Here is a 22,107-nt window from a genome sequence, read left to right as displayed (position 1 = left end):
TACTTGTGATTAGAGGAGTTATCCCAAGGCCTAATGGGCCTTTTCCGCACTTGCATATCGATTATGTCGATATAATTCAAGTATGTAACGGGTACAGGTATCTAATTGTTGTGGTGTGCCCATGCTCTAGATGGATAGAAACAGGTCCATGTACACACCCAGACTCCACCTGTGTGGCCACATTCCTGGAGAGGGAGGTATTTCCCAGATGGGGAGTGTGTGAAGTAATGAGATCAAACAATGGTCCTCATTTTGTTAATGCAGTATTTGAACAGATTAGCTTGTTGCTTGGTATAAAGCACAGGTTTTCTTCGATGTATCATGCTCAAGGGAATGGGATATGCGAGAAGCTCAACGGCATGTTAAAGGAAAGGATAGCCAAGTTGAAGCTTACTCTGAAGAAGGGATGGCTGCACTGTGTTCCACTGGCACTGTATGCACTCAGAAACCAGCCTGGTTCTGACCATCATCTCACGCCACACAAAATCGTGATGGGCAGAAGGATGCTCACACCACTGACACCTCAAAATAGAGCTAGGTGTGATGCTCAACCAACAGGAGAATTGTTAGGATTGGTAATGCAAAACTCCTTGAATTGCATGACGTATTGTCTTACTGTAATTTCAGGACAGCTGCAGCGATGACAAGAACGGTGTAGGGCAGTACAGAATACAGGAGATGCTGCAGCAGACCAAGTTCCAGAATTACGTGTTCCTCCAATATTCCCTGGAAGAAGAATTACACGTATAATCCACAAAATAGCTTGTTGACTTTGAACTTTAGACTGAGGCACACTGAAGCCTTGATAAGAAAATATATGCAAAATTTTGAACGAGGATACATAAATTGGAAGAGAATACAGCATCCTGATTCTTTCGACACAGAATCCCTATTTGGACTTACTTATGGTATCACACAATAGTGACCTCACCAAAGACATTCTGATCTATTTCTAGCTAGTATTGAGGTCATACCCGTCGTTGGTGGGAAGAATCACAAGCATAACAGAGTTTCTTCAAGATCCTGAAGACGAAAAGTCAATAAGGAGGCTGCACACAGTTATTGCAGAGCAGTTTCTTTTGCTCCCGGAGTACAGCGAGTACAAGACAAATGTCCCTGTCGCAGGAGAATAGCAGACTAGCCAGTAACGTATTTTTTTGCTTAATTGAAGACTTTCCAGTACTTGTGGAGAGACATGCCAATGTTGACGTCCTCACTTTCATCAGAGATCCAGCGAACCCTACACATCTGAGTATGCTCCTGCATGGAATCGTGATGCAGGTCTAACTTTCTAGTCACCATCAGAATCACATGAGAAGAGTGTAAACTTTGCCAAGGACTTCACTTTTGTTTATGCTGTCAAGGAACCAACATGTCATCTGGAGTGAAAAAGATTAGAGGCATCGACTGGGAACTGGTTTACATAGAACATGCAAATTAGGATTTGCTGAACTTATTGCCTCATTTAGCACTTTCGTTTATAGACAAATAACTGTGTCCAGAGACAAGCGACAGTCTATTATTCGGACAAAGAGGATAATCAGTCAAGCATTTGTGACCTGCAAACAGAGGCAGCAGAATCCAGATAAAGTGGCAATGTTTAGCTTGTATTAAGGAGTTAGCTTTGCTTCTTTAGATGATTGAGATGGGAAATTAGAACAGCAACGTTGTGCTCTCTCATGAGGAGAGACATTCATATTGGCCAAGGAACACATGCTGTAAATTAACTTACAAATGTATTATTTACACATGCAAAGTATTCATTATCATATTACTGTCATTGACGATTAGAACTACATTTTTCATTGGTGCACAAAGCGTTCAGGTTCCCGTGCACCCACCTAGTGATGTACGCATGAAACCTACAAAGGTACCCAGACCTTACATAGTCATTCCAGTTCATAGAAAGAATGATAGAGTGACTGAACTTGAGATGGATGTGATAATCAATGACACACACGCGACACTTGTGGTAACAAATTAATTGAAAAGCCAGAGACAGGGTCGGCAAAGTAAACTTGAGAAAGGTTTGATGAAGGGTACACGTACACAGATAATGAGTACATACACACCTGGTCTATTGTCAATAAGTTCAGAATCACATTCCAGAAAATGGGGGAAGCTTCGACAAACTACAATGAGAAGTTCCACACCAAGAGAAGTTGAGAGACAAATGAACAAAGCTGAACTTTTAAAGAGACAAAAGGCTTTAGAGACTAAGCAAATAGAGACAACACCTGCAAGCACACCTGATCCTGCGGGACACGATATCAGGGCAGTGTCTGGAGAGAAGACATAAACGGAAATTATAAGAGACATTTTCAGGCCTGATTGGTATGTTGAAAGGATGAAGCAAATTGCACAAACTCCTACAAGAATAATACATGAGGAGATGCCCAGATCATTGTTGGAGATACCTGAGAATCCTCTAGCAAGAAAAAGCTATACAGATGTGTGCAAGGATGTGGTTTTAGCAAACTACAGAACGACTTTAAAAATTAGAAGAAGCATACAAGAAGACAATAATGAATTGAACTATTACCTGCACAGCACAACACATTTGGGAAACAACATATGGTACCAACATGTGAAGGAAGTTGGAAGATGACCTTCAGAGGAAGAATGCTTTGTTTGTGCACTCTTACCTTACAGCATGGGGATGTCAAAAATCTTTGTAGCTGTTGAAAAAGATGTGCAAACAGCACACTGTCTGTCACATGTTGTCATGGTCATGAAGTCAGGGGCACATGCATGCAGGGGTCGCATACACAGGAGACCTGAGTGGACACTGTCATGGCACCTTTCGTTCCAGGCTCATGAACAAAAGTAAACAAGAACATCCATTTAACACCAAAAAGCTTTTATTATGGACATAGCACTTCAGATGCATTAACCTTGAACATTCCATCCATTAAGCAGGATGCATTAACCTTGAACATTCCATCCATTAAGCAGCCCCAAGTGTATTCTTGGGTGTGGCTGCTAATGGATTGCCTTTGTATGTGCTCACTCACTAGGATTGGCAGGGTGTGGCTGGAAGCCGGCCCTAATGGGCGTGCCCACAATCTCAGCTATATAAGCTGCCCCGACCCTCACGACAGACGCTTCGCGTTATTCTGCACTTGCAAGCAGCATAACGCTCACTGTCGCCTGAGGTCAGACTTACCTTTGAAGATCCTGCTTCCTGGACATCCTGCTTCCTGCCAGCATACTTACCAATTGGGGGAAGCTGTTCTTACCTGTACATCTCTTCGGCAAACCAAGTATTCATCTTTACACTTTCCAGAATGCAGAAATCTTCATCTTGGCATTGCAGCATGACACGCTCCTATTGTACATTGAAAAAACAGTCAGTTTAAGGTTGCGCTTCACCATACTTCACGCTTTTCCTTAAACCATCACTTACCTGCTGTCGAACATTGCGGTAGCATCCATATTCCATCCGGCCGTGTCTCGTGTCTCACAGCTGCATTGAGGCCACATTTCCATCTAACGGAAGAAAACAGAAGAGAGACATTATTGCGGGCATACATAGGAGTAACACATAAAGACATTAAACAGAACAAACAGCATCACAAGAGCTCAAGAAGCATAGTCGGAGCTGGACTGGAATAATCCTTATCAGGGATCAGTGAAGGAACTAGATCCCATTTGACGCGCCTTGCCAGACGTAGCAGGAAGGAGAGCTTATCTTCCATAATTCATAGGAGCAGTATCACCACGTACCACCGCTCACAGCTTTTCTACTGAGGGAGAGGCCTGAAGGGGGTGATTCAAGTTCAGGAAGGGCTACAACCGTGCCCCAATGTAACGCTCACCTGATTCCCGCAGAGGCGCCGGTCTTGACTGGGCGAATACCGTATCTTCAAAGGTGATGTGTAACACACGGTTGGCTCTTTGGGCTGGACCTCTGTGCACTGTATGTCTGACTCGAAGAGTAAGATGTCTGCGGATAGAAAATATGGGATTAATGAACTGGGGTTATTGGGTGTCTCTCTCTTCTTCCCTTTCTCTTCTCCTGTAGAACCCCAAAGGTTAACACTCTCACCTTAGGTAAGTGAACGCCGAGCTCTCCATCTGCCTCGGGGCAGGGTGCCGTAACCAGTTTCTTCACTGGATAAGGGTGCAGGCCTCTTGACCTCAGAGGACTGCTGTCCGTCGTTTACTGCACGAACGGTAAGTTCCGAGTATTTCAAATGTCTTTAAAAGTCTTTGTAATGATGTCTCTTGTCTTGCAGGGTTCCGGGGATGGCGGATGACGGGCTGAAGTGAGTTGAGGATGGAACCCGTGTGAGGAATAGAAGTGCCTGGAAGCACGTAAGTAAGCGCTTGTTGCCTGCTTCACGATGCGCACTAACTGTCCTTTTATCTTGCAGGTACAAGTTCGGAGCTGCTGAAGGGTGCCGGAATACCCACTGGGTTCGGCGTGGGAAGGAGTAATGGCACGTGAGTAATAAAGTTACCCAATGTCTTTAAACTCACCTTCTTTTGTCTTTCAGATGCGGGATGCAGCGCCGAAGGCCTCCGGAGCGTGCGAAGAGTTGGTAAGCTTTTGTCTTTCAGATGCCGGAATGCAGTGCGAAGAGTTGGTAAGCTTTTGTCTTTCAGATGCCGGAATGCAGTGCGAAGACCTCCGGAGCACGCGAAGAGTAGGTAAGCCTTTGTCTTTCCGATGCCGGAATGCAGCGCGAGGCGTTGGTGACAGCCGATGGACCAGGTAAGAGAAGCGCTGTCACTGAAGACCGTATTGCTAACCTGTTCTTTCTTGTCTTTATAGGTGTTGCTGAAGACTGGATTCAGGATGGTAAGCCTTTTTCCCTTAGGCCCAGGATCAGATGCAGAAGACACGATGAGCGTTCTGCTGCAGAGGATGCAGAATAACGCAAAGCAAGATTCATCCATCGGGTGTGGTTTAAATAGCCTCCTGTAGTGCTTAGGTGTCTCCTTCCACAGCCTCGCCTAGGTAAGAAAAGAGTTCCTGCTTTCCAGAAGAGTTCCAGTGTTCTGAACCTAGGGAGTGGCTCCTGCCCCACCCAACAGGAAAAGTAGTCCCAAACAGAAGAGGATTAGAGGCTCAACTGGCAGGTAAGTAAGCAGCATGGTCTGCTGCAGGTAAGTCCACCCAAGCATTATGAGCCCGGCGCTTCCAGCGCTGGGACTGGGCATATTTATGAGCCTGGTGCCACTGGCGCCAGGACAGGGTCCAAAAGGTCCCAATTGGGACTGGTTGGCACTCAGAACCTGGGTTATGGGTCTGCTTCCAAGGGAGTTGGGTAAGTCCTGACCTTTTGGAAGCAGAGATCATGACAGCACCCCCCCTCAAGGCCCCTCCCAAACCGGGCTTCTCCGGGGGTTTGGGCTTGTCAGGGAATGTTCAATGAAATCTTTTGATTAGACGAGGAGCGTGGACATATTCTGCAGGTTCCCAGGATCTTTCTTGGGGGCCGTAGCCTTTCCAGTCAATTATGTAAAATAGTTTAGATTTGGAGATCTTGGAGTCCAGGATGCTTTTGACTTCAAACTCGAGTTTTCCATCAACTAGGATAGGTTTTGGAGATTCAGTTAGTTGGGTTTGAGGTTGCACGGGTTTTAATAGAGAGACGTGGAAGACCGGATGTATCTTCATGTGAGGGGGCAAGTCCAACTTGACCGCTACTGGGTTTACTATGGTAGTGATGGAATAGGGACCAAGGTATCTTGGGTTGAATGACCGTGGTCCTTTTAGAGGTAGATATTTGGTGGATAACCAGACTTGATCTCCTACTTGATATTGGGGGGCTTCCTTCCGATGTTGATCTGCTCCTTTCTTGTATTGTTCCTTAGCCCTTTGAAGGTGAGAAACGGCTTCCTTAAAGGCTTGGGTGATTGTAGAATGCAGGTAGTCTACTGCTGGTGTTCCAAGATCTTGGGGTGGATCCAACTCCGAGGTTCGAGGGTGACTGCCGTATAGAAGAAAAAACGGGGTTTTCCCAGTTCCCGAGTGGACAGAGTTATTGTAGGCATATTCGGCTATCCAAAGGATATCTTTCCAAGTTTTTTCAGTTTGTTGCAGCATGCAGCGTAAATACTGTTCCAGAGTTTGATTGGTCCTCTCGGTTTGTCCGTCGGTTTGAGGGTGGTGACTGGTCGATAGTCTCACATCAATTTGAGCCGACCGACAGCAACTTCACCAAAAATGAGAAATAAATTGACTACCTCGATCCGAAATTAGAACTGAAGGAAAACCGTGCAGTCGGACAATGTTTTCGAGAAATTCTCGGGCCAGAGTTGTTGCTGTTGGCAAGCCTTTCAGTGGAATGAAATGCGCCATCTTGGAGAATAAGTCCACGATTACTAGGATCGTATTGTATCCGGAGCATGGAGGTAGATCGGTGATGAAGTCCATGGAAAGCGTATGCCAAGGGCGAGGTGGGATGTCAATAGGGCGTAAGAGGCCGGCTGGTTTTTCCTTTTGACTCTTGTTTTGGGTGCATACTCCACAGGACATTATAAAGTCTCTGATATCTTTTTTCCAAGACGGCCACCAGAAGTAGCGCTTGATCTTTTCTGAGGTTTTGGCCATACCGGGATGTCCTTCCATTAAGGAATCGTGATAACAAGAGATTACCTTTTTCTGTAAATCTGTGCTGGGCAGGTATAATCGTTCTTGGAAATACAATAAGTTGTCCTTCACTGCAAAGTCCTTTCCCTGCAGATGCCAATTCTGTATGTCTGCTGGAGTTACAAGTTGCCTGGCTTTATCCTTAACTTCCTCTATGGATTGTGTGGCGATTACACTCAGAATTCTTTGTTCGGGAATGATAGGTACAGGTTTAGGGTTGATCAAGTGTTCTTCCACTCCCATCCGAGAAAGGGCATCAGCTTTACCGTTTTTTGTACCAGGTCGATAGGTAATTATGAAGTCAAACTCGGCAAAGAATAGTGCCCAACGGAGTTGTCTAGAAGATTGGGCCTTTGCGGTTTTCAAATATTGCAGGTTTCGGTGATCCGTAATCACAGTAACGGTGTGTCGGGCCCCCAGAAGATAATGCCGCCTAGCCTTAAAGGCAGACTTGATAGCCAGAAGTTCCTTATCAGTAATAGTGTAATTGATTTCAGGAGGCGAGAATTTGCGGGACCAAAATGACACGGGATGCAACTGATTGGTTACTGGGTCCTTTTGTGATAGAACTGCCCCCATGGCAAGGCTCGAAGCATCAGTTTCAACGATGTAGGGGAGTTCGGGGCGAGGATGTTTTAAAATTGGTGCAGAGATAAATTTAGTCTTCAAATTCTGGAAAGCTTGCTCCGCCTCGGTAGACCATTCAAAACGTTTGTTTTTCTTTAACAAGGCGGTGATGGGCTGGACTATTCGAGAGAATTCGGGGATAAACCTGCGGTAAAAGTTAGCAAAGCCTAACATGCTTTGAATACCTTTTACGGAGGATGTTGATGGCCATTTGAGAATTGCATCGACCTTCTTTGAATCCATACGCACTCCGCTAGGTGATAATATGAATCCCAAGAACTCAACTTCAGTCACGTTGAAAACACATTTTTCCAACTTGGCAAAAAGTTTGTGTTGACGCAATCTCTCGAGGAACATTTTCACGTGTTTCCGATGTTCAGATTCCGATGAAGAATAAACGAGGATGTTGTCAATGTAAACAACAACACACACATCTATGAGCTCTCTGAGGACATCGTTCATAAAATATTGAAAGGCGGCCAGGGCATTGCAAAGTCCGAAGGGCATGACCTGATATTCAAATAGCCCATACTTGGTGCGGAAGGCCGTCTTCCATTCATCGCCCTCTTTTACTCGTACCAAGTGGTAGGCTCCTCCAAGATCCAGCTTTGTATATATGCATGCTTTTCTGACTTGGTCCAGGAGTTCAGTGATCAAAGGTAACGGATATCTAGCCTTAACGGTGATCTGGTTCAGGGTGCGATAATCTATACAAGTTCTAAGGTCCCCTTCTTTTTTTGGAACGAAGAACAAAGCTGAAGAAGCAGGGGACTTGGAAGGACGAATAAACCCATTCGCTAGGTATTGATCCAGGTATTGTCGGAGGTGAAGGTTCTCAGGCTCGGTGAGGGCATAAATTCTACTACAAGGAGGAGTAGATCCAGGTATCAGGTCTATCTGGCAGTCATAAGACCTATGAGGAGGTAGAGAGTTAGCCTGATCCTTCCGGAAAACATCTTGGAATTCTAGGTATTCGGGAGGTAACTGGGGAGTCTCCGAAGAAATTGCTGCCAGTGCAACACCAGGTGGAGGGTGACAAGTAGAGACACATTCTGGAAACTGAACCGTTCTTGCTCGCCAATCGATCTGAGGATTGTGTTTCTCTAACCAAGGTATTCCTAGAATTATCTGGAACTGAGGGGCCTTGATCACATCGAACACGATCTTCTCATGGTGTTGATCTTGACTTACTAGCGTCACTTCTTGAGTGGTATGCGTCACTGGTCCGGAGGCTATCTCCGTACCATCCACCGTAGTAATGACGTCCTTTACAGCCTTGGGACAAAGAGTTAGATTCATCCTCAAAACCATTTCATGATCCACATAATTGCCGATGGCACCGCTGTCGACGTAAGCTTCAATCGCATGTAATCGATCTGGATGATCAGGGCTAATGAGGACCATAGGTATCACGAAATGCGAGATCACGGAACTGGTTTTAACGCTCGGCAAGAGGACCTCTATTCTTGTCGGGCGAGGTCGTTTCCCTGCTCAGAGTTTTGGACCTTGGTAACTGCAGCTCCTACTGCCTTCTTGGCTGGTTTCACCGGACAGTCTCGAAGAAAGTCCCCTGAGTTTCCGCAATAGAGGCATAATTGCAACTGTTTTCTCCTTTCCCGCTCCTTTTGTGTTAGTGGTCCTTTCAGGCCCCTATTTGCATGGGTTCCCCGGAGTCTACTCCTTTGGAAGGAGTTGGTGGTTTGGAAAATACTCGAGCATCAAACTTGGAACGATCGGCCTTCCTGTTCTGCAGTCTGTGATCTATTTGAACGACTAAGTCTATATAGTCCGAACAGTCTTGCGGGGGATTCACTACTTGGGCTAACACATCTTTGAGCTCTCCACGTAGACCTCTATAAAACAGCGTAATCCTTTTGTCCTCAGGCCATTGAGTTTCCACTATCAGTCTGTTGAAAGACGCAATATAAGCCAAAAGGTCTTGATTACCCTGTCGCAACGAAAGAAGCTCATTGTCCAAGGCCTGCCCCTGTGAATGTCTTGCGAACAGTTTTTCCATACTGAGCTGAAAAGCTTGAAAATCATGGAGAACCGGATCATCTTGATTAACTAGAGGGATCGACCAGTCTGCCGCATTGCCACTAAGGTACGAAAGCACGAAAGCTACTTTAGCTTGATCAGTTGGAAAGGCTGCTGGCCGGCATAAGAAATGCAACCGGTACTGATTAATAAATACTGCAAACCTCTTTGGGTCACCAGAAAATCGTTCGGGCGGAGCCAGAGGTACATTCCCAGGTAGGTTGATTTGCACTGGATTCATAGAGGATGTTGAAGGAAGATTTGCCCCTGATGCGGGTAATGGGGTATGTCCGGCTTGTGACTGTAGCAATTGTCTAGCGAGATCGTCTGTTCGCTCCTTGGAAATAATCAGTTCCCTTCTTAGAGCGTTCATTTCCTGACGGGCTGCATGCACTTCTGCTCTTAGTTCCCCAAGTAACCGGGCTAGCTGGTCGGTATCCGAGGTTTCCATAGCGCCTGGGCGGGAGTTTTACGGTAGTCTTTGCGTTCTGTAACGCTCACCTGATTCCCGCAGAGGCGCCGGTCTTGACTGGGCGAATACCGTATCTTCAAAGGTGATGTGTAACACATGGTTGGCTCTTTGGGCTGGACCTCTGTGCACTGTATGTCTGACTCGAAGAGTAAGATGTCTGCGGATAGAAAATATGGGATTAATGAACTGGGGTTATTGGGTGTCTCTCTCTTCTTCCCTTTCTCTTCTCCTGTAGAACCCCAAAGGTTAACGCTCTCACCTTAGGTAAGTGAACGCCGAGCTCTCCATCTGCCTCGGGGCAGGGTGCCGTAACCAGTTTCTTCACTGGATAACGGTGCAGGCCTCTTGACCTCAGAGGACTGCTGTCCGTCGTTTACTGCACGAACGGTAAGTTCCGAGTATTTCAAATGTCTTTAAAAGTCTTTGTAATGATGTCTCTTGTCTTGCAGGGTTCCGGCGATGGCGGATGACGGGCTGAAGTGAGTTGAGGATGGAACCCGTGTGAGGAATAGAAGCGCCTGGAAGCACGTAAGTAAGCGCTTGTTGCCTGCTTCACGATGCGCACTAACTGTCCTTTTATCTTGCAGGTACAAGTTCGGAGCTGCTGAAGGGTGCCGGAATACCCACTGGGTTCGGCGTGGGAAGGAGTAATGGCACGTGAGTAATAAAGTTACCCAATGTCTTTAAACGCACCTTCTTTTGTCTTTCAGATGCGGGATGCAGCGCCGAAGGCCTCTGGAGCGTGCAAAGAGTTGGTAAGCTTTTGTCTTTCAGATGCCGGAATGCAGTGCGAAGAGTTGGTAAGCTTTTGTCTTTCAGATGCCGGAATGCAGTGCGAAGACCTCCGGAGCACGCGAAGAGTAGGTAAGCCTTTGTCTTTCCGATGCCGGAATGCAGCGCGAGGCGTTGGTGACAGCCGATGGACCAGGTAAGAGAAGCGCTGTCACTGAAGACCGTATTGCTAACCTGTTCTTTCTTGTCTTTATAGGTGTTGCTGAAGACTGGATTCAGGATGGTAAGCCTTTTTCCCTTAGGCCCAGGATCAGATGCAGAAGACACGATATGCGTTCTGCTGCAGAGGATGCAGAATAACGCAAAGCAAGATTCATCCATCGGGTGTGGTTTAAATAGCCTCCTGTAGTGCTTAGGTGTCTCCTTCCACAGCCTCGCCTAGGTAAGAAAAGAGTTCCTGCTTTCCAGAAGAGTTCCAGTGTTCTGAACCTAGGGAGTGGCTCCTGCCCCACCCAACAGGAAAAGTAGTCCCAAACAGAAGAGGATTAGAGGCTCAACTGGCAGGTAAGTAAGCAGCATGGTCTGCTGCAGGTAAGTCCACCCAAGCATTATGAGCCCGGCGCTTCCAGCGCTGGGACTGGGCATATTTATGAGCCTGGTGCCACTGGCTCCAGGACAGGGTCCAAAAGGTCTCAATTGGGACTGGTTGGCACTCGGAACCTGGGTTATGGGTCTGCTTCCAAGGGAGTTGGGTAAGTCCTGACCTTTTGGATGCAGAGATCATGACACCCAATGCCTCCGCAGAGACCAGGTGTGCGTAACAGAACACAAAGCCTCTAATACCCTCTGCCTGGGCGTTATGGAAACTTCAGAAACAGATCAGTTAGCCCTCTTACTAGGGGAATTACCGGCTGAAGTACATGCTTCAAGACAGAAAACCAATGCATTACAGAGGGATCTTATTGTAACTCGAGAAAGAACTGACAAATTGGCAAAACAAATGCTACAAGCATAAGCAGGACAGGTTCCACTTCCTGGAGTGGCCCATTCTTCTCATTCTTCCACACCACAACAATCAACACCAGTTCAGGTGGTTCTTCCAGGAGCAGTGCCTCTAGCCCCTCCTGAACACTTCATCGGCAACCCAAACAAGTTTGCTGTATTTATGAACCAAAGTCACCTTAATTTCTTGTGCAGACCAGGAGCCTTTCCTAATGACCAAGCCAAAGTTTTGTTTGTACTCTCGTATTTAGGAGGTAGTTCAGCGGACTGGTCTATACCTTTGGTAAATCAAGTTGACCCTTTACTCCGGAACTTTGAGAATTTCCAACATGAGATGGAGAAATTGTTTGCCGTCATACTCAAGGACAAGCTCTGGACAATGAGTTGTTTTCACTCAGAAAAGGGAGTCAAGATCTATTAACCTATATTGCAACCTTCAATCGTCTCATAGCCCAGACCAACTGGCCAGAAGAGAAGAGGACTACACTCTTTTACTGAGGGTTATGTGGAGAATTTAAGGATGTGTTGGCGCAAGTGGTGAATCCCCCTGAGAGGTGTGCGGACTACATAAACCTGATGGTGCAACTCGATCATAGGTTGCAGAATCGGAAAATGGATCGAGCTAGATGAGAGGGACGGTCAGTTTACCTATGACATCGTGAGAATCAGACTAAACCACATGAACAGTCTGAGCCAGTGCAAATTGGTGTATTACGAAGTCCCCTTACCAAAGAAGAAAGGGAAAAAAGAAGACAACAACAGCTTTGCTAATATTGTGAACAAGCAGGTCACTTCCTCCATGACTGCCCGGTAAAACCACCCAAGAAAACGGTTGAGGTAACAGACAAAACTGATGAAGAAGAAGAACAGAACTCAGGAAATGCCAATGCCCGGCAAGTGTAGGGGTCTGCTTGTCGAGCATGAAAAATGAGTCATACAGACCTCACGTCTAGTCCTTCTAATGCTTTTGGTGAATCACAAGCAACCATCAAAAATACATGCCTTGGAGGCACATATTGATTGTGGAGCTGTGGGTACCTACATTGACCAAGATTTGGCTCTCCGAATAGGCCTTCCTCTCTGACAGAAGCAGAAATCGGAAAATGTCACTGCTGTGATTGGTTCTCAGCTATCATCCTGCCTGGTGACACAATACACCGAGAAAGTCAAGCTTCTGTGTCAGGACAGGCATCAAGAGGACATTAATTTCAATCTAATCGGTGCTCCTCAGTTCCAGATGATATTGGGAATGCCCTGGCTGGAGACCCACAATCCTAGGATCGACTTGCGAAAACGAGTTCTGAGTTTCCTCATGATTGTGCCGACACATGTTACAAAAAAGATGACGCCAATCTGAAACCGAAGAAAGGAATCGTGTTGGGCCTCATCAGCTCCTTACCGCTTGAATACCAAGTTTACCAGGATGTCTTCAAAAAAGAGCAAGCCAACGTCTGCCCCCGCACAGACCCTACGATTGTGAAATAGATCTTGTACCCAGACCCCAGATCCCTTGCAGCTGAATTTACGCTCTTACAGAACAGGAAAATCAGCATCTTAGACCTTACCTGGATCAGAACCTGGCGAACAGTTTCATTTGCCCATCCAAGTCACCTGCCTCCTCGCCCTTATTCTTCATGCCTAAAAAGGAGGGGACGTTAAGAACTTGCATGGACTACAGAGCCATCAATCAGATCACAGTAAAAAATTGATATCCTTTTCCACTTATACCAGAGCTCCTGGACCAAGTGAAACATGCTCAAATCTACCCAAAACTGTATTTAAGAGGAGCATACCATCTTGTAAGAGTAAAAGAGGGAGGCAAGCGGAAAACGGCCTTCCACACGAAGTACGGCCTCTTTGAATACCAGGTCATGCCCTTAGGCTATGCAATGCCCCTGCAGCGTTCTGATTCTTTATGAATGATGTACTCCGTGAACTACTGGTTGTTTGCGCTCTTGTTTACATTGACAACATTCTTATCTACTCAAATTCCATGGAAGAACATGTAGGCCATGTCCGGGCAGTCTTCGAGAATCTTTGACAACACCAATTCATTGCCAAGTTGGAAAAATGTTTTTTCCATGTAACCGAGGTCAAGTTTCTCGGTTTCATGCTCACACCACAAGGCGTACATATGGATACATGAAAGGTGGATGCAATCTTCCAATAGCCCTCACCAACATCCACAAAAGGAGTGCAAAGCATGCTCAGATTCGCCAACTTTTACCATTGGTTTATACCTGGGTTTTCAATATTCGTATCTGATCGGGGAACTCAATCTGTTTATAACTTTTGGAGAAAGTGTTGTACGATTGCCAAAATCGATCTCCGGTTCTACACACACCATCACCCTCAAACTGATGGGCAAACTGAATGAACCAACCAATCTTTAGAGCAATAACTCAGCTGTATGTTGCAACAGTCCGAGGATTCTTGGAAAAATATACTCTGGATAGCTGAGTATGCATCCAAAAACTCAGTTCACACAAGCACAGGGCAAACTCTATTCTACACCGTGCATTGAAAACATCTGAAGACATCAGTTTTGATCCACCCGATACCCTGGAAATGCCAGCCATAAAAAACTTGCATAAAACCATCACTCGGGTTCTTAAGGAGGCATCTGACCAAGGCTAAGGAAAGACAAAAACTGTTTGCTGATGGACATCGAAAGGAAGCTCCCACCTACCAGATTGGAGAAAAGGTGTGGTTAGCATCCAAATATATTCCCCTGAACGGGCCAAGAGCTCTCCACCCAAGATACCTGGGCCCCTATACTATAAAGTCCATAATCAATCCTGTCGCCATGTAATTGGAGTTACCATCTCACATGAAAATTCACCCCAGATTTCATGTATCTCTCCCCAAACCAATGGATTCCAATACACTGCTCAGTTCTCCGCCAGAGCCTGAAGTAATAGATGGAGAACCAGAATATGAAGTCAAATCCATCCTGGACTCCAAGGTGGTTCGATCTAAATTGTATTACCTAATTGACTGGAAAGGTTACAGACCTCAAGATCAAACTTGGGAACCCAGTGAACATGTTCATGCTCCTTGTTTAATCAGACAGTTCCATCGCAATAATCCCACCAAACCAGGACCGGGAGGAGAACCACCCTTGAGAGGGGCCTTGAGGGGGAGTGCTATAATATTTTAATTTTTAATTTGTCTTTGCCTTTCACATACTGATTGAGGATCTGGCGTTAAGATGTGAAAGAGATTTTGTGCATGTTACACGTTGATGTGCACAGCCATTTGTAGACTGGAATGGAGAATTGATTGTAAGTTTACTGGGGATATTTTTGTGAGCAGCGTTTCATGTTCCATAATGGTCTTGTTAACCTTCTCATACCCTCGTCCACTGCACTGCTATGTATGGCAATTGGGTTTGTTTGCTTTTGTTTGTTGCGTCTTCATTGAAATGTGGCTCTGTGGTGGTGGTGTGACTCCACTCACCTGCACCGATGTTTGCAAAGCTATATTTGTTGATATTCCATCTGTTGCGAAGTCCTTGTTGTAGTTTAGTAATAAGTTTTGTTAGTGCTTTCATTCTGTTTAAAACTAATATAAATCATTTCCTTTTGAGAAGGATTGCACTGTCAATGAGAGCTTCCAGGAATAGTTTTCTGCAGTCGGTTTTAAGGGTTGAGCGTGATTTGTCCCCTGTTTTTATTAGGTTCTGTAGGGCTCTCTGGTGGAAAAATCTTTGTACAATTATTTTTTTGGTATGCTTACATCAAGATTTATAGGTGCACTGTTAGTCACAATCTTCTTAATACATTTGTTTTTAGTTTTAAATTTTGAACGAGGAGTCACAGTTTCTTTCCAGCAAACTGCTTCAGTTTTGCCTAGTGACTGTATTAGTTGTTTTGTTTGAACTTTCTGTGCATATTCTGCTAGAGGTGGATGGCTATTTTCTATGCTTTTAGTTCGATCTGCTCTATTCATACATTGCTTTCTATGGAGTTGCTTTTGGTAGGCATTCTTCAGTGTCTGTTGGAGAAGAAAGGAAAGTGTGGGTTGGGAGGTTGTGCAATTTATATGTTTGCACTGTTCCTGAGTGTCTGAATATGATGGTAGGCATATGTACAGAGGTGTGTGATTGAGGAATGAAATGATATTTAATTTATGTCACGCTCACACATACGTTTTTCAGAGTGCGACTAGACAGAGGGAGTGGAACAGAGGAGAACAAAACAACAATCTTACTAGGCCTAGTGACATTAAGATTGTGCAAGTGCATGGGAAAGTGAAAAAAAGGGGAAAGTGCAGGGGGGCAGGAGTGTAAAGTGCGGAACAGAGAGGTGACAGAATAAATAATAAGTGAAATAAATAAGTAAAGGTAATAAAAATTGGTAGTGCAGCTCGTAAGTGGCAAGTGCTTGGTTAAGTGGATACGGTAAAATTAGATAAGTGCAGAAGAAAAATGGGTGAGGGGACTGTATGGGTACAGATACAGATACCAGTGCAAAGGTTGGCCCGGAGGCAGTGTAGGAGGGTGGGAAGGTAATCAGGTACCTGGGCCCGAAGTACAGAGGTAGCTAGGTGCACAGTGTCTGAGAAGAGAAGATAGATTAGCAGGGAAGAAGAGGGGCAAAGGCAGAAACAAAGAGGAGGGGCTTGAGGTGCTTCCAGAACTGGCAATGGTTCTCCTCAAATTTCTAGGTGGCAGGAAGGATGTTAAAAAGGGAGGCCCCAGCCGAAGACACAGATCTGCCTCCAGCTCGTTTCTTTTAGAAATGACTGACCCTGAGGGAGTTAGACATAGAGGAGCAAAAGGGCTGTTAATTCAGGTTGGGAAGGCTGTAGTGGTATTTGTATGTTAATATACTGGTGTTAAGATGACAATACAAAGTGTGCACCTGCTGAGGTGCAATGAGTGCGAGTGAAGCAAATGATGTTCGGTTGATACAATTGTGTAGCCTAGAATTCAGGAGCAGTGCACTGTCTCAATAATAGGTAGAACACTACGACAATATTGCACTTACTTTGTTGGATGTGAACAGAAGGTTTCTTCTGTGTTGTATTTTCCACTTTAGACACCACTGGCTTTCAGGAGAGTGCTCTTCACTGTAATTGCAAAAGAAGTAAGTTAGTATATATGTGTGTTAATGGCACAGTTTAATGGCACAGTAATTGCACTTGGAGAACACATTATTGAAAGTTAGTGAAGGATTTCTTGGTAGGAAGAGCCAGTGTGTTTGTGTGAAATTGCACAGCTTTTCTATATGAATGTACTATTTACTTTGGAAATTGATTAGTGCAAGTTGTAGTAGGGTGAGAAAAAGGCTAAAAAAGATATACAGATTGGAAAGTATTATGTTTGTGTGTGTGGAATTCCATTAACATGACCTTTTCTTTTTCTGTGTGTATTGCAGGCATTTTATAGCAGGTGTCTTAATGGGGGAAGCGGTTGTAAAAATGGCAGTATGAATGAAGAGAATAACAGTTTTCACATTACAATGGGTGATATGGGTAAAAGAAAACCTTTAACGTACACAGCATTGTAAGTGCCACTTGATGGTAGGAGATGGGACAAATGACAGTATGACTAAGGGGTAGGTTATGCAGGGTAAGTGTCAGGTATCCTGTTCACAGGCATTTCTAAAAGAGTTGCAAATTTACACTACAAAATATATGCATACCTGTAGTTTGTGTTGATGGATGCAGATGTGGATAAATCTGGAAGCAGATATGTTGGGGAATTGTACAGTATTTTGATCTCAAGGTGCTTTGCAATCACAGGAGACTTGTAGGCAGAGTGTTCAACAGTAGATCTAAAGTGCTGAAGTGTGATCATAGAGGTAGATGTAGAGATCTTGGATGTTATTGGTGGATGGTTGTGGGACTGCTTGTGTGTGGCCAATGAGGGAGTGGTGCAGAGAGTGATGTGGAAAGGGAAGAAGGGCTGCCCCTGTGTTACGGGGTCCGTGGACACCACGGTAGTCCGTGGACATGGTGTGGCACATATGGGGATTCTCAGCATGCCTGGCATGGAAATGGGATTGGGGGATTAGCCAATCAGGTGTTGAGGATGCGATTCATAGGGAGAGAGGGTAATCCTTTTTTTCATTGCTGTGTGTAGTGAAGATGGCTGTGGTTGGAGAGATGGAGAGAGTGAGTGTGTGGATGGTGGGAGATTGTTTTATGAGTAATGTGGAGAGGTATGCAGAGATATGTGGCATTTCTGCCGACCTTGGATTTGTGGTGTGGTGTGCCAAGGAGAAATGTGCAAAGTGTACTTACACTTTGTAAAAATATGGCTGTTTTAACAGTCCAGATTTTCTGGTGATCAATTGTTGAGGAATGTATTTGGGGTATGTGAGTGCAGTAACTTTGGAGGGTGACCTGAAGCAGTTTCTGAAAGCACTAATGCACCTCTTTGTGGAAAGGTCATCTTTTCCCAAATACCACCTAGGGCTGCATGGATGTGTTGTAGTGTCTTTAATCCTCAACAAGACATAGGAAGGTGTCTTAATAACCAAGGGATATCTTGTTTTATGTGTGCTATTGGGATGTCAGCATTCCCAAATGAGAACATTTTGGAAGATGGTGCAAGTTCTTTTCTTGTGATACCATTACTTTGATGGATTGTGGGAATGACATTTGTCTTTTAGTAATATTCAAAATGCAATCAGAAGGTTGTTGTAAAGTCATGTAGATTGCATTTAGTAGGTGTAGCAGAATAAATCTGAAAAGCACAAAAAAAGAAAAATAATGCTCTTTGCAGAGCCACCATCAAAGAGCAAATGGACAACCCTGTTTGCAATTTATGTCCCCACCCTCACAAATTCCACGATATATCCGCAGACACCGCAGTGGTCCACGGAGTGCATGTGCCACATACAGGGCTTTTGAAGCTGGCAGGCAAGGAAATGGGACAGTGGAGGCCAGGGGATTGGTCAATAAGTTTCCCAGGGTGTGGTGTGCAAGGGAAGACTGTGGCAGAATGTCTGTTTGCTGAGAGGAGTGCAGTTGGCTCTGGCTATGGCTGTGTCTTTCAGGAGGCAGAGTGTCTGGATTTTGGGAGACTCTTGGACACATTGGTTACAGGTGAATGCAAAGCATTGTGGAGTGGCTGCACATTTTGGTTTTCATCATGTGGATGTGCAGTGGTTTGGAGTGCGTGGGGTGAAGTGGCTGGATTTGGTTCCTCTTTGTGCCACTTTAGTGACACATCATCATCATCCAGAAATTATTATTATTCATTGTAGAGGGAACAGTTTAGGACATGTTACCGGCATCTCAATGCAGTTTGCGATGAAGGAGGCACTTGGGACAGTTATGACAGAATTGGCTGCACTCTTCTTTATTTGGTCCACAAATGGACAAAGCGAGGCCCAATGTTCCAAGGCTGTTTGTGCCTTTTTGAGAGATGTTGATATGTCGTCCTTCCACAATGAAAATATTACGTTTCGTAGCACAAACATTTTTCTCAGAGATGGAGTTCATCTTACTGATGCTGGTAATCCAGCTTTTTCTGCGAAATATTCAAAATGCATTGCAGCCATTTTTGCAAGTATAGGAAGCATTTTTCCAGTAGGTGTTGAGCTGTTCCACCATTCAAAAAACAAACAAACACCACAAAAAGGCTATTTTCAGAGCCACGCTGTTCCCCTGGAAAAGAGTGCAATGTTTTTGAATGTGCCAACCCCTGCATTTTTTTTAAGTCTGCAGATTACTGCGCTGTCAGCAGACCTCTTTGAATGCCCAGGGCCCTGTACCATTTCATTGCCATTTCTATTTTTAAACTGTGAAGGGTGGCTCTGAAAAGAGCCTTTTCTTTATGTTTTTTTATTTTTTCATTTTGTTTAGTTTTTTAGACATGACACATAAGGAAAGGAAGAGAAGGGAGGGTAGGGAAGGAGCTCAACCACAGGGATAAGAAAGGCAAGTGGAAAGATGAAGATGTTGGATGGGCCTCACTTGGGTAGGTGGCACTCTTTCTCATGCTCCCAGACCAAAGCCTCGAAAGCACTCCGAAATTGTTCCCCCCTGCAGAGTACTGCGTCACAGTATATGCACAATGCAGTGACCCTTGAAAGGTAAGGGTCTGCTGTGTCGCGTATGGCCTGCAAAGCTGGTTCAGGGATGCGCTGGCCCACAGCAGTTTCGCTTGTGGTGGAGGGAGCAGATACAGAGGGTGTTGTAGAGAAACCTAACCTATTACTTTGTTCAAAGGGGACGATCCTCTGAACTGCCACCCTGTTAGCGTCAGGTAGCAAAAACTAATCGAGAATGTAAATCAACCATTATATACAGGCATACACTCCACGTAGTGGGTGCAAATGAAAACCAAAGAAGTGGGAGAGTATGCAGACAACTCAATTTGAGATTTCAGCTAACGGAGAGGAGGGAATGGGCGCGTTAGACCCCATTATATACCATGTGTATTTTTATTTAACTGACCATTTAGTTACTGATAACATCCGATATATATTTTACAATGCAGATAATATGCTTTGGAAGTCACCTGACTATTCATTTTGACCAATTTTATCCATTTTAATATTTCTGTAACCTTTGGACAATACCATTGGAGCAACACTCCCTCCACCTAATTGGGGTGACTCACAAGGCGACTCATAAGGCGGGTGAGTAATGTTTATTGCATGCCTTCAGGCACTAATGTATTCTGTCCGGACACAGATACTGTGTATATCGGTCTCATGGCATATGTTGTACATATCAATAATGGGACTTCATTCCCCCTGTTTTGTTTGTAGAGTCCGAAGAGACAGGACGGCACACAGTAAATTAAGACACACAGGTCAGTAATGGGTAATATACTTTACTTTATTGAATGCCTTACAAGGCACTTGGGTATATTTTGAAAATCTGATTAAGTATTGGTGCCTGTTATATTCACAGGTGTAGAACAACCGGAAAGATAAAGAAATGTTAGCGCCAAACGCCCTGAAGAAGGAAAAGGATTTTGAAACGCGTTGGCTTTAAGTTGTTCACTGGAAGACAACTTATTGAGCTTACACAGTAGAGTCTCGGAGACACTGAGATGAGCCCATTATTGGATAGACCCTGGAAGTGTTGAAAACAGTTCTATACATTATTTGAATATGCTATGTTGGGTGTTTTCAAGATGTATAACATTTTTCATCATTGTTTGATTTCTTGTGAAATTTGCAATTTATGTTTAAAGTGTATAACACATTGTGAAACTAGTATTGGGGATCTCCATTCTTATCTTCAAGCTAGTGTTATTGTACGTATGTACATATGATTTTGTTTAAAACGCTATATTTCTTAGAGGGTCAGGGTGTACCCTCAACACCCTCTTCATTAAAACTATTTTTGAGTTAGAATGTTGAATTCAAATTTTTAAATGCTGATTATTAAAAGATTATTGAATGTATATATATATCCTTTATATTGAGCTGGTGCTCCATATGGCTGCAGGAAGGAGTCCCTGTTGGCAACAAAACGCTTTTGGTGTTTTTTGTTGTTATCGAGGTTCTCTGGTGGCCTAGAGACCTCACCTTCACACACCTGAAGAAATACCTTATGATTACTGTGATGCTGGAAATGCATCGGAGGGACAGGGCCTCCGTATCCTTGTCCTTTTTCTGTTCTTATCGTGTGTTCTGTCGTGTTTTCCGCGCAGAAGTCCATGCGGGACTCCTGGCGGTGCAGCTCTCTCTTTTGGTTTGGTGAACAGACCCATGGGATACCCTTATGGCACCCATGGGTAGGGGTGCAACCCTGTGCCCCTAGTGTATGTTTTTGGGCACCCGTGGGTGGCCCACAGAGCCGGGTATGGGCTGGTGGCAGCTACATGCTGAATTTGACAGGTGCGCTGGGTATCCGCCATTTTAGGGTACCCCGGCCCTGCCATTGGAATCAGTTGATTCCTGATAGGAAACAAGATGGCCCCGGTGGCCTCGTGCTTTCTATCGCCTGATACCTTGTTTTCCCAAAGTCCTGGGAAGCCCTGACTCTGTCCCTTCCCCCTGACTGGCTGTTGGGTGGAAGTTCCGTATATGGTGTTGTTGTGAAGGCCCAGCTAGACTTACTGGAGCCTTCCCGCTGACTGTATGTTGTGGGTACCGCCTGTGGGTGGGACCTGGGTGAATGGGGAGTGTGACCAATATGCACTCCGTGTTGTGGCTGTCTGGTTTCTGCCATGAGAGACAAAGACTGAGACAGCCCTGCCCGAAACTGGACTGAATGCAGTATGTAGAGTTGAATGGCTGAGTACTTGTCTCAATCCACATTCCTTGTTGTGAGTGTCTGAGCGGGAGAAGAGTGGCCTGAATGCCCTGCGTGCCTGATTGGCTGACCGACTGCATGAATGCCCTTCTGTACGATTGGCTGCTGAGTGTGTGCCAGCAGTGTGGATGAGAGACCAAATAGTATATCTGGGGACCTCTCACCACTGGAAATTGTTCAGAAGCTGAAGTCCACTACGACGAGTAACTGGAGTAACTGACGCTTGACCTTGAGGCCCTGCTGGAGGAGAAGGATTGCCGTGGCTCTCCTTCACGATCTAAAGGCTGCTGTGTCTCCAAGGACTGACCCAGAGAGGACCTGGTAAGGCGCCCTCTTCCCGAGCTACGAGGGACCATCGTGCACAGCTGACCTTTGCCAACGCTCCCTGGTAGACAGACCTACGACAGGC

Source organism: Ambystoma mexicanum, chromosome 4p, assembly GCF_040938575.1.
Source record: "Ambystoma mexicanum isolate Mex_15411 chromosome 4p, UKY_AmexF1_1, whole genome shotgun sequence".
Classification (NCBI taxonomy): domain Eukaryota; kingdom Metazoa; phylum Chordata; class Amphibia; order Caudata; family Ambystomatidae; genus Ambystoma; species Ambystoma mexicanum.
This window is presented reverse-complemented; position numbering follows the sequence as displayed.